At 39.2% G+C, this 16,749-nt stretch overlaps 1 long non-coding RNA gene across 1 annotated transcript; it reads right to left on the bottom strand.

The window, feature by feature from the left end:
* Nucleotides 1-6,940: 6,940 nt before the first annotated feature.
* LOC118975813 (uncharacterized) lies at nucleotides 6,941-15,933 on the bottom strand. The gene is made up of 3 exons (XR_005064144.1): nucleotides 15,884-15,933; nucleotides 9,864-10,092; nucleotides 6,941-7,841 (listed from the first exon to the last, which is right to left on the bottom strand). It is a non-coding gene; the product is annotated as an uncharacterized LOC118975813 (long non-coding RNA).
* Nucleotides 15,934-16,749: the final 816 nt, after the last annotated feature.

Genomic DNA, 16,749 nt, shown 5'->3' with positions numbered 1-16,749 from the left:
GCATATAAAGTTAATTATCATTTGACAATAGATTCAAGAATACTCACTGTAGAAAGGATAGTGGTCTCTTTAATAAATTATGTTGGAAAAATGTACAACCACACTCAGAAGAATCAAATTGCTCCCTGACTCACTTCACTTACAAAAATTAATTCAAAATGGATTAAAGATAAACAAAAACTGTTATCTTAAAACTCCAATAAGAAGACTAGGAAAAAGCTCCTTGACATTGGTACTGACACTGCTCTTTGGGATATAGTACCAAAAGCACAAGTGAGGAAAGCAAAAATTAGTGAGATTATATCAGATTAAAATGCTTCTGCACAGCAAAAACAAAACAAAACAAAACAAATCAAAACAACAAAAATGAAAAGCAACCTATAGAATAGGAGAAATATATTTGCAAATCTACTCCTTTCTTCCTCTTCTTAGACTTCAAAGATGTTGTTGTGTTTCCCAGGCTTTGGTGGGAGTTGAGGAATGGGGAACGAGGCAGGAAAGGACTCAATGATTGATGTCAGCAAAGCAAATATCTGTAGGATAAAAGCAGGTGTAATCGGCAGCAGGTGTGCAGTGGCTGTGCTGGCCATTGGTTTGTTCAGTGGCGAAATCTATTGAGTTTTCTGCAGAGAAGTTTACTGCAAACTGTGACAACTTCAACTATGTTGCAGCTGTTAATAACCTCTGTTTTCCTTTATTTTTCTTAACTGTCTCTATGTTTCAGCTTTACCAGTCTGGGTGGGCTATAACCAAAGTGCCTTGAAAGGCTGGCTCACTTAAGAAAGCTCTAGCTTGGGATTTCTTCTTGGCACTGAAAAATGCTGGCTAGAGGGATACGATACTGGAGACACAATAAAAAGAATCTTTCTTCTCTTTTTTTGTGTGTAGTTATTCTCAGTTGTTTTGTTCCACTGTGTTGCTGAAGTTTCTTAAGTGGACTCCAGAACTCTCCCAGAGCTTTTTGTTTGTGGTAGTTGTCTAATTTTTTAATCTTTGTACAGGGATGAAGACTGGGTGGGGTCTTCTATCACAGCGCCATCTTTCTGGTCATGATACTCCAGTCTGTGTTCCCTTCTGAAGCTCAGGGTCCTCCCAAAAGTTCAGGTGGCCAGTGATACAATTCATTTTCTGGGAGTCACAGAACTCACTGTACTTGCTTCTTCAAGGTCTAGTGGAGCACGTCTCCCATCTCAGAAAAGGAACAAGCACTCTTTTAATAGTTTTACCTGACTGGGTCAGGGCCACGCCCAAACCCTTTCAATTAAATCAAAGTCAAACTAGTCAGAGATGATTGGACTGTTATTAAAGTCGACATATATGTCTAGTTTCACTACAGTAGATCATCCTAAAAGAAAAAAAAGAACTAGTACATTTTTATGATAGGGAAGGGTAAACCAAGGGTGACATTCTATTGCCGTTTTGGCAGAAATACAATTTTCCACTTTCAAACTGCTCTGGCTTCTAATTGTCATGTGCTGAAGTGATAATTAGCAGCTCCTGCTGTTAAAAGAGCGGCGATGGAGTCTCTGCTAGACTTTGTACCTTGCCCTGGTTCGTAGGGAGCTATAATTCTTAATTATAAGGTTCCACTGACTACATGTTGAAATGTATTATAAGTATAGATTCATACAAATATACCATGGTTTGTATATCACTGATGATATAATTTATTTTGTATAGTGATTTATTTGTTTTTCCACGACACCCTTTATTTTTAGAGAAAATCAAAGGACAAGCTTTGAAAAAAATGTCTTTTCTAGGTTATAGATATTCATTTTAGTTGATGACTCTAAGGGGTTTTCACATTTTACTGTACATTCAGAATTCCTTCATTTTATAAATGTTTATTAAAGCTTACTATATTCTAGTCATAGTTATGTGTGTTAAATATATATGATGAGAAAAATATGAGGCTCAAGTTGGGGTTTGAGAGAACTGTTAAATGATGTACTTAATTTCTCAATTAATTTTAGGCAGGACAAACTAAATGGGTAGTTAGATGGTGAGTGGGTGATAAAAATAAAATAAAGGGTCAAATGTTGTAACTGTGGGGGAAAAAGAGAACTTAAACAGTTGCATCCTGGAAAGCTTCCACCTGTCTCCATATCCAGGTCTAGTAGAAAACCAGGTGATTTTTGTTTAAACAGTGAAGGAACAGAACACTTGGCAAACAATAAACTAATGAGCAAAATAGAACCACAGGCATGGAGACATGGAACAGGCTGACAGTGAACAGAGAGGAGGGCCAAAGCAGGCAATGGTAGAAAGGAGGGGAAGGGACTAGACAGAGAACACGTATGGATGAACCAAGGACATGGACAACAGTGTGGGAACTGACTGTGGGTGCAGGAGGTGGGATGGGCTCAGGAGGAGAAAGGGGGAAAATTGGGACATTTGTAACAGAATAACAATAAAAATTGATGTGAAAAAGACCACTATCTGCATTGGTTTCCAGGTCACTGTGGCCCTCTCAGTTACCAACAACCAGGAGGTGCACTCCTAGTGTGTCTTTAGGACTTAGTATTGTCAAGTGTAAGACTTTGTTCTTATTAAACTGCAAATATCTGAATCTCTATCAGTCATTCCTATTTGACTGATAGTATGACTGGATTTGACCTGGTATGACTGGATTTATCAGATCATTTCCAGGGTCCATTTTAATAGTGAAGAAAACCTGAGAAAGAAAACTGAATGGGGCACTGGCAGAGGGGAGAGAAGGACAGGGTGCCGCAGACAGCTCTGTGTCTCAGCTCTGCCCCACCTCCCGGGGTGCTCTTTCTTTTTTTTAAATATTTTTTATTGATTATACCATTACAGTTGTTCTATTCCCCCCTTCATTCCCCTCCACCCGCAAACTCCCTCCCCCACCATTCTCCCCCTCTTAGTTTATAACCACGTGTCTCAAGTTCTTTAGATTCTTTATTTCCCCCACTATTCTTGCCCTCCCCCCTATCTATTTTCTACCTATTGTCTATGCTATTTTCTGTAGCTTCTCCCCCCTTCTCCTCCTCCCACTCCCCTGTTGCTAACCCTCCATGTGTTCTTCATTTCTATGGTTCCACTCCTGATCTAGCTGTCCTCTTGGTTTGCTTTTGTTGTAGGTGTGGTTGTTAATAACTGTGAGTTTGCTGTCCTTTCACTGTTCATCTTTTTCATCTTCTTTTTCTTAGATAAATCCCTTTAGTATTTCATATAATAAGGGCTTGGTGATGATGAACTCCTTGAACTTGACCTTATCTGAGAAGCACTTTGTCTGTCCTTCCATTCTAAATGAAAGTTTTGCTGGATAAAGCAATCTTGGCTGTAGGTCTTTGGATTTCATGACTTGGAATACTTCTTTCCAGCCCCTTCTTGCCTGTAAGGTCTCTTTTGAGAAATCCGCTGACAGTCTGATGGGTACTCCTTTGTAGGTGACTGTCCCCTTATCTCTTGCTGCTTCTAGGATTCTCTCCTTCATTTGAATCTTGGCTAATGTAATTATGATGTGCCTTGGTGTGTTCCTTCTTGGGTCCAACTTCTTTGGGACTCTCTGAGCTTCCTGGATTTCCTGGAAGTCTATTTCCTTTGCCAGACTGGGGAAGTTCTCCTTTATTATTTGTTCAAATATGTTTTCCACTCGTGGCTGTTTCTTTCCCCCTTCTGGTACCCCTATAATCTGGATGTTGGAACGTTTAAAGATGTCCTGGAGGTTCCTAAGCCTCTCCTCATTTTTTTGAATTCTCATTTCTTCATTCCTTTCTGGTGGGATGTTTTGTTCTTCCTTCTGGTCCATTCCATTGATTTGAGTCCCAGTTTCCTTTCCATCATTATTGGTTTCCTGTGCATTTCCCTTCATTTCAATTAGTTCAGCCTTCATATGTTCCTCTAATTTGTGACTATAATCAACCAGTTCTGTGAGCATCCTGATAAACAGTGTCTTAAACTGTGCATCTGAGAGGCTGGTAATCTCTTGGTCACTTAGAGTTATCGGCTCTGGGACTTTGAGTTCTTCTTGCGCCATCTTTTGGGCTCTTCGTGCCTGTTCCATAGCAGGATCGGAGCCCTAGGTGTTCACCAGAGCAGGGCAACTCAGTCACCTAGGGTTTTGATGCTATATGTGGGGGCGGGGTCAAAGAGGAACAATGGCGTCCCGTCTGCCTCCTCCTGAGGCAGCTGCCACCGTCACTTGGGCCCTAGTGTTTCGTCCACTGCACGCGAGTGTGCCACCGCCGTCAGCCCTCCACCACTGGGTTTGCCTTCTGGGGCCTGCGCGGTCTGTCTCACTGTGTGCGAAAGTGCGACCTTGGTCAGTCTGCCCCGCACCCTGACTGGGTCCGGTCTACCTGCGCGCCTAGGTCAGGGGATCTTTCCTGCCCAACCCAGCTCAGCTGCTGTCTCCGCCCCTCTTACCGTCCCAGTTGAATGGTTCATTGTTGTCGGACTTCCGTATAATTCAATTGTCTGCTCTTTGGCTGTGTCTTTGTTCTCCAAACCTTTGTTGTATTCAAACTTGGCTGTAGGAGAAGGCACAGTGTTTCCACCTATGCCTCCATTTGGTGGAAGTCTCCCGGGGTGCTCTTTCTAAATGGCTCTGGGTGCTGCCTCCTGCTCATCTCCACAGCATTGCTGAGTCTTGCCACCTTTGATCTTTTTGCATCTGTCCAGTCTCCAGACCAGTCTCCCCAACACTAGATTCCTTCCCTTTGGTTAATTCTCTAACCATTCTGAGAATTCTCTTGACAATCAAAAACAAAAAGAAAAGAAAAAAAGTCTAACTGCATTACCTAAAAGCCATCTCACTGAGCACCTCTGACACAAGGGAACATGGATTTCATCTCCTAGCCTGGCTTATGAGACCCTGGTCCTCCATGGCATCTTCTCGTCTTTCCCAAAGTCACTTCCTCCCCTGGTGAGAGCACAGCCTAGAGTACCTCTTGCTGGATGTTGGGTTGGTTCACAATTTTCCTCTGAGAAAAGGTGGAGTAAAACCCACTCAAGATTTCACACACGTTCCCTGGCAGAGGGAAAAAGCAGAATCTTGGCTTCAATTTGATCAGTGATACAGGCTCCCTGACCACAGGCCTTGCCCAGGGCCACACAGCAGATATATGACAGGCCCCGAGTCTTCAGGACTCAACGCCGTGCTTATGTCTGTTCATCAGAGTCGCCCAGAAGAGGGAGGGAGAAGCTGGATGCCTTTGGGGCCTTGGAAGCCCTGAGACAGAAACTATACTTCTGAAGCCCTAAGACACTTAGGAATTTTCATCCCCAGAGCACTGATTCCACATCACATCACCCCATCTGAGACGAGGGTGCTGAAAGAACAACTTAGAACTCAGAACAAATGCAGAAGCAGATGACAAATGGTGTATTCTTCATGCGAAGCTTCTCTTGCCAGTCACACATCAAATCTGAAATCACTGCCAAGCTGTACTCAGAGTGTGGTGTACACTCAGTCGGAGCTCGGGAACTTGATAAAGATTCTGACACCAAGGACTTCTGCACAGTGACAGGGGGATCCCCCAAGCCCCAGAAAGTTTCTGGCACCCTTCAGGGCCAGACACCAGGCAGTTTTGTTACTGGCCATTAGGAGATGTTTAGAACTTATTATTCTCTCCTCTGGGGAAAGAAATTTTCTAAGAGCAAGAAATGTCTCTAGACTGGCAAGGGGGTGCTCAATGACTAGGGCGCAAGAAAAATTGTTGAGAATGAAGACTTACATTTGTTCTTGTAACTTGACTACAACACATTTTTCAGTGGAGGGAAAAATGGCAATGGAACGACAAGAAAAGGTAGAGAAGAAAATGTCAGCTTTCCTGCCTATAGAGACTTTTGGACTTCCTGATATTCAGTCTTAGAATCAGATAGGCAGATTGCCTCAGACAGTTTAGGCAGTGTAGCAAAATCTACTCTTTAAATTGTTGGGAAGATTAAGTATTGGTGATAGACAGTTTTTTTTCATTTTATTTTGGCCTAAAAGTGTGATTCTCTTTATGGCAGCTTATAACTATATAACTTGAAGTGGAATATGGTGCTATAACCAAATCCTAAATCATGGAACATGGGAAGTGGGGGCGTAGCCACAGATGAAAGCTGGAAAGGCAACGAGGGCATATATCTGAAGATTAGCGAGAAAATTCTTTGGAGTCTTGAAAAGCAGAAAAAGAATCTACTTAAATTGTGGGAGAATATTGAAAGTATTGATGAATAAATAAAACAAATGATAATAAAATGTCATTTATTTATTATAACGATAAGGAATTATGGAAAAGTAATGGACTGAAATCAGGAAATATTTAAATTCTAGGTATTATTTTAAATTTTCCCATTTATTTTTTTTACTCCCTTCACCTTTTCCATCCAGCCTCCCCCTGCACAACCACCCTCCCATCTGACAGCTGTCAGTCTGTTCTCTGTCAATGAGTTTGTTTCCATTTTGTTTGTTACTTTTTGTTCATTAGATTCTACAAGTGAATGAAATCACGTGGTATTTGTCTTTCTCTGGATTATTTTGCTTAGCATAATGCTCTCGTGGTAAATCCATGATGTCGGAAGTGGTAAGATTCCCTTGTTTTATGGCTGACTAGTATTCCATTATGTAAATGCACCACAGTTTTTACCTATTCATCTATGATGGACAGTTGGACGCTTTCCAAATCTTGGCTATTGTAAATAATGCTGCAATGAACATAGGGGTGCATATATTTTTTTCCAATTAGTATTTCAGGCTTCGGAAGAAGCCTGAAATAAATTTCCAGAAATGAAATTGCTAGGTCTTAAAGCAGTTCTTTTTTTATTTTTTTCTGTATGATTTTTGCTGTGGGTTTGTCATTTGTAGTCTTTATTGTATTCTGTTACATCTATTCCCACTTTGCTGAGAGTTTCTTATAAATGGGTGCTGGGTTTTATCAAATGCTTTTTCTGCATCTGTTCATATGATCATTTGGTTTTTATTTTTATTCTGTTTATGTGGTGTATTACATTCACTGACTTGTGGCTATTGTGCCAATCTTGCATCTGTGGGGTAAATTTAATTTGCTCATGGTGTGAGATATTGCTGGATTAGTTTGGTAATATTTTGGTGAAGATTTTATCACTTAAGTTCATCAGGGATATTGGTCTATGTAGTTCATCAGGTTTCTTTCTTTGTAGTGTCTTGCTCTGGTCTTGGAACTATGATAATACAGGCCTCATAAAATGAACTTGGGAGTCTTCCAAACCCTTGAATGTTTTAGAGTATTTTGGAGATTGGTGGTAGTTCTTTGAATGTTTGATAAAATTCACATGGGAAGCCATCCAGTTCAGGACTTTTGTTGGGGTTTCAGAATTAATTTAGAGAAAGTATTTTCAACCAAGATCTTGCTGGGTTGTAATATAAAATGTGTTTTGGTCCTCAGCCTCTCCATTTAGCAAATCTTTCTTAATGTAAGAAGTGGCTTTAGTGTGGCCAGTAAAAATATCCTTTCAGGTTGGAGATTATATCAAGTATGTGATTGTAGGACATCTTTGTTAAGACCTTTGAAAAACTCAAAGCATGGTTTTTGACTCTGTTAGCATAATAAAAAAAACCCTTAAGTTCCTATAAAGATGTTTGTCACAGCAGCTGATTTACAGTTCAAAATAAAGGGAAACTCAACACATGAAGATTTGTGTACTGGCTTTTGAGTAAAAGAGTGAATTATAAATTGCTATGTAAAAATTGCCTGGAAACATGGGAAAAAATGTCTGCTTTGAATTAAAAGGGCCAGAGACAGAAACCACACACATACAAACCCTTGAGCCCTGACTTCTTTTTCCAACTACTCCCAGACAACCTCTGTTCCCCTTTCAAAACCACCTATCAGTTAAGTCATTCTTCTTTCCTGTAAGAGGAGAGAGTGAGGGGCAGACAGGGGCTTTAGAATTATGGTAAGATATAGTGAAGCAAAAATCACTCCTTTTGTGGAGCTGCAAAAATGTATTTTGGGCGTGTATGAGAAGGCAATGATGGAACGTGAGCAAACAAACAGAAAAATGAGAACATTTCACATAGTGGTTAGACAAAACACAGAACATCGTGACAGAGAATGCCTGGAACCAGAGCAGACCTATTTCAGCCACGGTGACTAGTGAAGATCTCTTCAAAGAAGTGACAACTGAGCTGAGTTCTAAATGATGATGAGAGCCATCCTTGAAGAGACCTAGAAGAAAAACATTCCAGGCACAGGAAAGAGCAAGAAAAATGTCTGAGAATGGAATGAGCTTGACATGTTGGCAGTGCAGGTAGACCCGTGTGTCTAGAGCTTAGTAAAAGGGGGAGACTATTAAACAACTTGAGGATGGAGGACGAGCAGGACTAGATCACAATGGATTCCATAGCCCCTGCCGAGAAGGCTGTTTTGATGGCAATATGAGGCAAGTGGTCATATTGCCAATGGTCTTACAGGTTTAAGACCATTCTGTTTATAAAATGGATTAATGGGGAAACGTAGAAGCTATTGCCAAAGTCCAAAAGAAAATATGGCTTAAACTGGAATGATAGGAAAGATAGAGTGAAAAATTATTGGTTTACTGTATATTAAGGTATTGAAGACAGAATTTGATTATCGGGTCAATATTCAAGAGTAAGAAAAGGAAGACATAAAGGATAAATTTCTGGGCCATAAGCAACAGGAGTGGGGGTCTTTCATGAAAGTGGGAAGACTGCAGAGAAACATGCTTAATTAGAAAAAATCAATAGTGTTGTTTTTGATATATTAAGTTTGAGATGCTTAATAAACAAACAAGAACACACTTGTTTAAATGAGTGTGAGAATCAGTGTAGAGACATTCATGGAGATAAATATACTAGGTTTTAATGTGATAGCCTAGAAAAGAGATATCCCAAAACTGAGACACCAAGCATTCTTTCTATTAAATAGACTGTAGAAGAGGAGGAGCCAGCAGAGGAGTCCAGAAGGAGAAGTCATTGAACAGAGAAAGAATAAGGCTGAGCAGTGATAACACAAACTAGGTAAAGAAATTGTTTCAAGCAGGAAGAATGAGCTGACTTGCAGATTCAGAAGGCTTTATAAAGATAGGAAATATAATATTTACATGCACGGCCATAGTGCTTCCTCTTTCTTGTCTTTCAGCTATCTCTTTAAATTAGAATTTCAGCACCCACCACAGGAATTTGAATTCCAAATGTTTGCATAGAGTTCCCAGACCTCAGAAAAAAATTTATTCAGTGATTCTAACCTCCTTTTTTAAAAAGAGTGTCATGGAATCATTAGGGAATATGTTGTTCCTTTAAGTAGCCAGAATTTGGGGGGGGGGGGTGTATTTATAATCAGTTAAGGAAACACTATTACATTAAAAAAATCTGCCTTGTGTTCTCACTCCTGGAGATAGCAGCAGCAAAGTTATGGAAATGTGGCAAGAGTAATGTCATCGACAGCATTACAAGGGTAGGCGCTAGCAATAAACTGTAGGAAATCTAGAAACAACAATAAAACCAATTAAAACTGGCTGTTTTTTTTATCATCAATGTATTCTGGCAATTCTAAACTATGTCAGTGATAAAATGCCCCTCCAAGAAATTGCTGCAGTGACTGTTAAGTTCTAAATATATGTTTATGTTTACATATACATGCAATTTTCAACTGAGCATATTTTATTATTTATCCTCTATTAATATATTTGATATGAAATTAAATTGTGCATACTGTTTGCCCCCAACAAACACGGCCTCAAATATGTGTACTTGTTTTGAAACTAAATGCATTAAGATTTGGAATTATTCACAGTCACTTTGGGAATAAAGTTTGTTTCCAGTTCTGATGCTGTATATTTCAGGTATTAAACAGTTAATTCAAAATAAAGCATGATAACCTGGTGATTTAATAGGTAAAGAAAAACATTACCTTCTGTCACTCTCTGTGACCACTTGGAATTTTTATTGTTTACTTTTTTCATTTTTTATTCCTTTTAGTCTCCTGCTATAATTAATCATGATGAAACAAAGACTTAGAATTTCCATTTCTAAAATTCACTGTAAATTAGGATATTCATAAATTTCTGCCAAACTTATCTTCATGTTTAAGACTTTTTAAAGTCATTTGTATACTTGTTCCTTCATGCGAGGGAAACCTTCTGAAAGAAAAATTGATAAAAAATTGTTCAGACAACTATGAGTAAAGCTAGATTCACACTATCAAATGTAATTATGTGAAGAATATCAATTTTGATGAATTCATTAACAAATTTCCAGAATTACAGTTCAAAAATAGATACTATAGTTATTATTCATTACTATTCCAAACTAACATAGGGACATATATTTATTTTCTAATTTCAAAAAATACACTAATATAATTTTTAAGTTTATAATTTTTATTATATGATATTTTAATTTTACTGTAATATTATGCATATAAATTTCAATAATAAATTTCCCTGTCAGCATTTCTTTACTGATTATTATGATTTATTTTATGTCATGGTCACTACTAAAATAATTTTGTTATATAGAGAAGAATGGCGTTAAAAAATAGTCTGCTCCAGGGCCCTGGCTGGTGTAGCTCAGTGGATTGAGAGTGGGCCTGCAAACCACACGATCACAGTTCGATTCCCAGTCAGGGCACATGCCTGGGTTGCAGGCCAGTTCCCAGCAGGGGACTCACGAGAGGCAACCATACATTGATATGTCTCTCCTTCTCTCCTTCCCCCTAAAGATAAAAAAAAATAAAATTTATTTAAAAAAAAGATGGTCTGCTCCAGGTGTCAATATGCTAAGTCCACCACTTAGGGTGATTCCTGTGGGTCAGACAGAAGGTTCAGGTTCCTAATCAAAGGCAGAAGTGCTTCTTGCACATGCAAGTGAAATCAGTGCCCTCATTTTCATTGTCAGGAATTACCAGAATGAAAATAAAATAATGATGATTTTATTTATGGATCTCAAAGTCCACTTGGAAGAAAAGAATTATTTTTAAGTCATCAAAGGCCCTTTCAAACTAACTAAAGTTGTGTAAACAAAAATATACATTTTGTTTGATTAGATATAAAATGTTTTATGCAACAAATCAAGCAGAGCAAGAATGTGAACAAATATGGTTAAAAGCAAATAGCAAAATATATATATCCTTAAAAATGTCAATGTGATTTTAAAAATTTAATTCTTTATTGTATTTTTTTCCATTACCATTTAGTCCCCTTACATCCCCCTCTCCCTTACTACCATGCTGTCCATGTCCATGAATTCTTTTTCTTTTTTGTTCTGTCTCTCCACCCGACCCACCTCCTACTTAGCTATCATCTTGCAATACACCAATTCATTTAATTATTTTAGCCACACTATGCAAAAATAAATCAGGGCAAATACTTGGGTCAGAAACCACATTTAGGAGGTTGAGGAGTGAAGACTTCGATGGAGTGAAAACAAAGACAAAAGGTAACTTCATTAAACTCTGATAACTGCAACCTGTGATTAATTCTAATTAAAGAGCATAATAATAGTATTGGCAATTTGAATTGTAGTTTGCATTGGGATATATTATGCAAATCTCCATTCTGGACTCAGAGACCTATTACCCCCACTGCTGCTGGGAGTGCAGCTGGCCAGACAGTGTCGTTGTTAACCCTCTTCACAATTACTGTGGCTGAGAAGTGCGTGGTCTCCTAAAGCCATCTCCTTTCTAAAGAGGCTTGCATCCAGTGAATGGTCACAGCCCAGAACAAATCTGAAGGACTACCCTAGAGTCAGAGTTCTCTATAAGCTCAGCTGAGATCTCCATTGAGACTGTAGTATAGCCCAGCTTCTTTCTCTTTTTAGTTAATGCTTCCTTTTTTTTCTTTGCATAAGTTGTGATTCTTCTTTGCTGATATCTATATCAGAGTTTGTTTAGAGTGGAATCTAGTGTAGGGGAGGCAATTCTGCAAGCAAGTCCATACTTAGTTTGAAGTAGAGTTATCTGGCATTCAGGTTATAGTAAGAACTCTGTTACTGAATCCAGGTAAGATACAAATGGCTTTTAGCTTAAGGCTTTGGTTCAACTGTTAAATCTTTTGTTGGTAGCTGTTGGGATGGGTTACCAGCAGAAAAGAATGTACTACTGGGCATGATACAGCAGGAGTTTGGAAACACTGGCAAATTTTCAGTAAAAGGGTAATGGAATTGGGTTGCTGTTCCTTAGCTGAGCTGATGCTTTGGAATACAATAACTAAACACTGGAAGTCATAAATTGGCAAGCACTAAAGTAGAAGATTCAAAAGGTTTCCTTAGGTATACAAATAGAGGCCTTCATTTTGTACTGCAGAAGGGCATGTAAAATTGTAGACAAGGTTCATGATTGAAGCATAAATGTGTGAGAACACCAACAAATCTGGCAAATTCAGTGTGCTAAGATCAGGGCTCAGAGGGAAAAAGAATGTGGCACTGTTAAACTGGATAGGAACATCTGGGTTGATGCACCACAAGATTTAAATCCTCAAGTCCACCTAAATGCTTTGAGTACACAGCAGTGGCCTAACCTTTACTCTTTAGGACTTATGCCTTCCCCAACTTGTTGGAGATGTCAGAGGGTACTCTCTTCTGCTTTGCCACAAGTTCTTCCAAGGTCCTCTTTTGGCCATAAGGACAATAGCTAGAGCTAAGCCACAATACAATGTGACTGTTGATGTGATGAATTTGACAAGGGAAAAAAGACAACTCTTGACCTAAGGACTTGCAGGATATATCCAGCCTACACTGGCCCAGTCCGGGAGAATATACATAGAGCTTTATTTTGAGTACCGGGGGTGATGGAACATAAGTTAGAGAAGAGAAAGCCTACCAAATTGGGATATATATGATATAGCACTCTATAAGGGCTAGAAGATGGTGCAAGCACACTGTTCAAATCACCACTAAAATCCTGCAAAAAGCTATGGTTTATTTTTGGTGAGATAGTAGTACCAGAATCTCTAAGATGCGTAGTGGAAGAAGGCATCAAAAATATCAGAGAACTGGGCTTGAAAGACTGAATATACTACATAAGAGTGGGAAAACCACAAGAGGAGGGCCCACATAATGCAAATAGCATTAAAATAGCATTTAGTAATGGACTGGGAAAAGGGTACCATCATCATCATTACTGAATTCAAGGGTGGCCCTTTCCATTTGGCCAAGGATGAGAGTGTTTGCTGTCATTACAGAACTGCACTGTGTGAGACTGGGTAATACCGCTTGGCCATTAGATGCCAGGATGAAATTACTGTAAATGGGTGGCAAAGACATGGTGACAGTCACAGTAGGGGCACTGACACACAGGCAGAGGTGGAGATGGTTAAAAATAATGGTATGCCCCCTGGCTAGTGTAGCTCAGTGGACTGAGTGCCTGCAAACTACATGATTGCAGTTCGATTCCCAGTCAGGGCACATGCCTGGGTTGCAGGCCAGTTCCCAGGAGGGGACTCACGAGAGGCAACCACACATTGATATTTCTCTCCTTCTCTCCTTCCTTTCCCCTTTAAATAAATAAATAAATAAATAAATAAATAAATAAATAAATAAATAAAAATAATGGTATGCCTACAGGAAAAATAGATGGGAAGCCAACAAGGCCCCTGTTGTATCTGTGCATTTAAAAGAAATAAGGGGATCAGAAGGCTAAGAGCAGGCACTCCAATTAAAAATCTGATCCCTTCTTCAGTTCTCAAAACTATGCTGACTTGAAACTCATCAACTGAAGGAGAATCTAGGTCTTCTATTAAAAGGTGCAACACCACCATGTATCCCTTTTCTAATAGACCAATGGCCATCTGGCCATTTGTCTGGGTAACCATACACGAAGGAAAGGGAATACCAAAGTACATCGGAGATATTTGGGCACATGATGTGAACTGAAGTTGACATCTTAGGACCCAAAGCTGGGTCCCCTCTCAGAATGGTGGTTCATGGGGATCAGGTCATAAATATGGTCTCCACCCAGGTCCATTTCACAATGGGTCGATGGGCTCACTCTTTGCTCATTTTGCTGCTCTCCAAATAGAGAACTGGCACAGATCTATTTGGCAGTTAGCACAACCAATGTATTGGTTTCTTGGCCTGTGAAAGAAAGTCAGTTATGGTTAAAAAAGGCCATTTGGAAGCTTCTGAAGCATCCTCTACCCAGAGCAAGATAGTAAATCACGATAAGATTGCATCCCAAGGGGAATGGCAGCATTTGGTGTCATCCTTGGAAACAAGAAGGATGCAGGGTTCCCACTATTTGATGTGGCAATCTGGAATCTGCAAAACCAAGATAAATTTAGAAGACAAGAGTGACCAGCAAGCATTCTCATCAGATTGTATTGGCTTATGACGGATACTATGTCTTTGGCAGAATAGACTAACATGGTTTTTGTTACATGGATGAGGCATGTGTGTGAATGTGCATGTCTTTCCCAGTTAGAAGAGGAAAAAAGAATCAGAGAAAGTTCATACTCACTTGGATGCCCCAGGAGTATGTTATCTCTCCCACCCTCTGTAATAAGAGAGTCCAAAGAGACTTAGGCAGTCTAGACATCCTACAGAACAGCACACTAACCCACTTTGCCAATGGCATCATACTAATTGGTCCAGATGAGTAATGAATGACTAGTATGTGAGAGTTCTTAATAGGTCACGTGTGCTTTAGCAGGTGGGAGACTGACTGCATGAGGATTGTGGCCTGGCGTATCTAAAAAAGCCTTAAAGCTTCAGTAGTCTGGGACATGTTGGGATGTCCCTGACAAAATACCCACAAAAAAGTAGGCACATCACAGAATATTTCCCTTACTTTGATGGGGTCATATTACACATCTAGAACCTGTCCATAAACATGGTGACATAAAAGGATTTCAACTTTGAGGAAGCTCACATCAAGACAGTGATGAGATGTAAGCAACTCCTGCAGTACTGCAACTATAAATGATGGGAAAAGCACCACGTAGGGTTTAAGGCCAGTTCTGGCAGGTGAACCACAAGAACAACCCCTAGGGTTCTGGAGGAAAGGCCAACCACTCTTTTATAGTGTAGGTCAAATTGAATGTCTAACATGAAACTTTCCTGAAAAAAATTAAAGGACAAATAATCTATCCCTCCTTGGATTGCCTACAATATTTATAGTTTCAAAACTTATTCAGTTATTTATTAATATAGTCATTCTTTTGAATATTAAGAGGTTAATTATCCAGTCACTATATTTAATATCCAATGAATAAAATATGTTTCTTTTATGGAAATGCTTAAAGCTGCATTCCAATTGGTACCTATTATTTGTACCTGCAGTTTTATTCCTTCACTGTGCATATGTCTCACCAGCCCAGTTAGATTGTGTATTCCTTGAAGTTTTCACTCCTGTGTAGTAGTCAAAAAAAGCTTTGCACACTCAGTATTGCATTTGCCAAAAGTGGCTAGTGTTACTAAAAGTAGTATATCTGAGCTTCAGAGTAGTCATTCTTATTCCTGTAAAAGAAAATGTATATTTATAGAAGTAAAATTAATGTTTAGTGTAATGACAGACATGTACGGTTTTCTGAAAGTTGTTGTTCATAACCAGTTTGACAGGTAAATGGAGAGAGTGACTCCACTTCCACATTTGACTGTGGAAAATCAGGCTCACAAAATTCAAGAAATTATCATGAAGCTACCTAGATGTAAATCAACTCAATGTTAGTTATAATTCAAATCTGACCCATGACTGTGATTCCTTCAGTCAAAATTCTTGGTGGATACAGAACCGCTTAACGTTTGCCTGCCAGGTATTGCTCTAATAATGTATGTTTTAACTCATTTGTTTTTCAATAATGTTAGAGGGCTGGTATTTTACTGTTTTCATTTTTCAGATGATCAAACTAATGTACAGAGTAAAAGTAGTCTCTCCGAGGTACCACAACTACTAATCAGCAGAAATCAAGAAATCAAATTCAATTCCGGCATTCTTACTTCAGCATTTCTGCTCTTCACCGTAATAAGAGTCCACCTCTTCTATTTACCTTAAACAGAAAAGTAAACAATGAGAGAGATTAATAGCACTTACTAAAGTCACAGATATATAGTGTGTTAAAAATACATCACAAGCTAATGAGAGATTTTTAAACATTTAATTATAAACTTTATCCATTTTTTCTTGGATAGAAAGGCTCAGAAAGAACAAACACGATGGAAAGAGCCTTTGTCGGAGGAAGAGATCCGCAGGACGAGACTGCCCATGGCCCTGGACATGAGCAATCAGAGCCTCCTCACCTCCTCCCGTCTTTGGAATGTGTGTGTTACCCACTGTGCCACAGTGGGAGCCGATTTCAGGGATGCGGCCTTGAGAAAGTAAGGTGCTGTTGGGACCATTTGGACTGAAATGTGTCTGAACCCCTGTACGTGCTTTTCAGATTCTGGTAGGAAGGAGTGGAAAACTGTTAGTCTTGCTTCCACCAAAGTGGGTCCTTGTAAGTTCCCTTACCTATAAAGCCTGGCACCTACGAGCCTGGAGTGGTCTGCATTGTTCTTCAGTCTCTCCTGGCTCTCTGGGTACAGGGACCAGTTTGTGAACTATTAACCTAAAAAACAAAAGTCAATATGTGAGGCAACGAGTATTTATTTGAGATAAAACAAAAACAAAAACAAAAACAGCTATTTGAGTAGAAGAACATATTCCGGTAGAAGCCCAAATAATGTTCTCATAAAAAGACAAAGCAAGGAGTATTTATGGGAATGAAAAGGGAAATAATTCTGTCAATAGAAGGAAGGCATTTCTACTGGCGCAGATAAACTTACAGAATGGCACTGATTTAAAACGATGTTTTTAATTCTCTGGT

Source organism: Sturnira hondurensis, unplaced genomic scaffold, assembly GCF_014824575.4.
Source record: "Sturnira hondurensis isolate 20B ecotype Veracruz unplaced genomic scaffold, ASM1482457v3 Scaffold0020579, whole genome shotgun sequence".
Classification (NCBI taxonomy): domain Eukaryota; kingdom Metazoa; phylum Chordata; class Mammalia; order Chiroptera; family Phyllostomidae; genus Sturnira; species Sturnira hondurensis.
The sequence above is the reverse complement of the archived record's forward strand: the minus strand, read 5'-3'. Positions and strand labels throughout refer to the sequence as shown.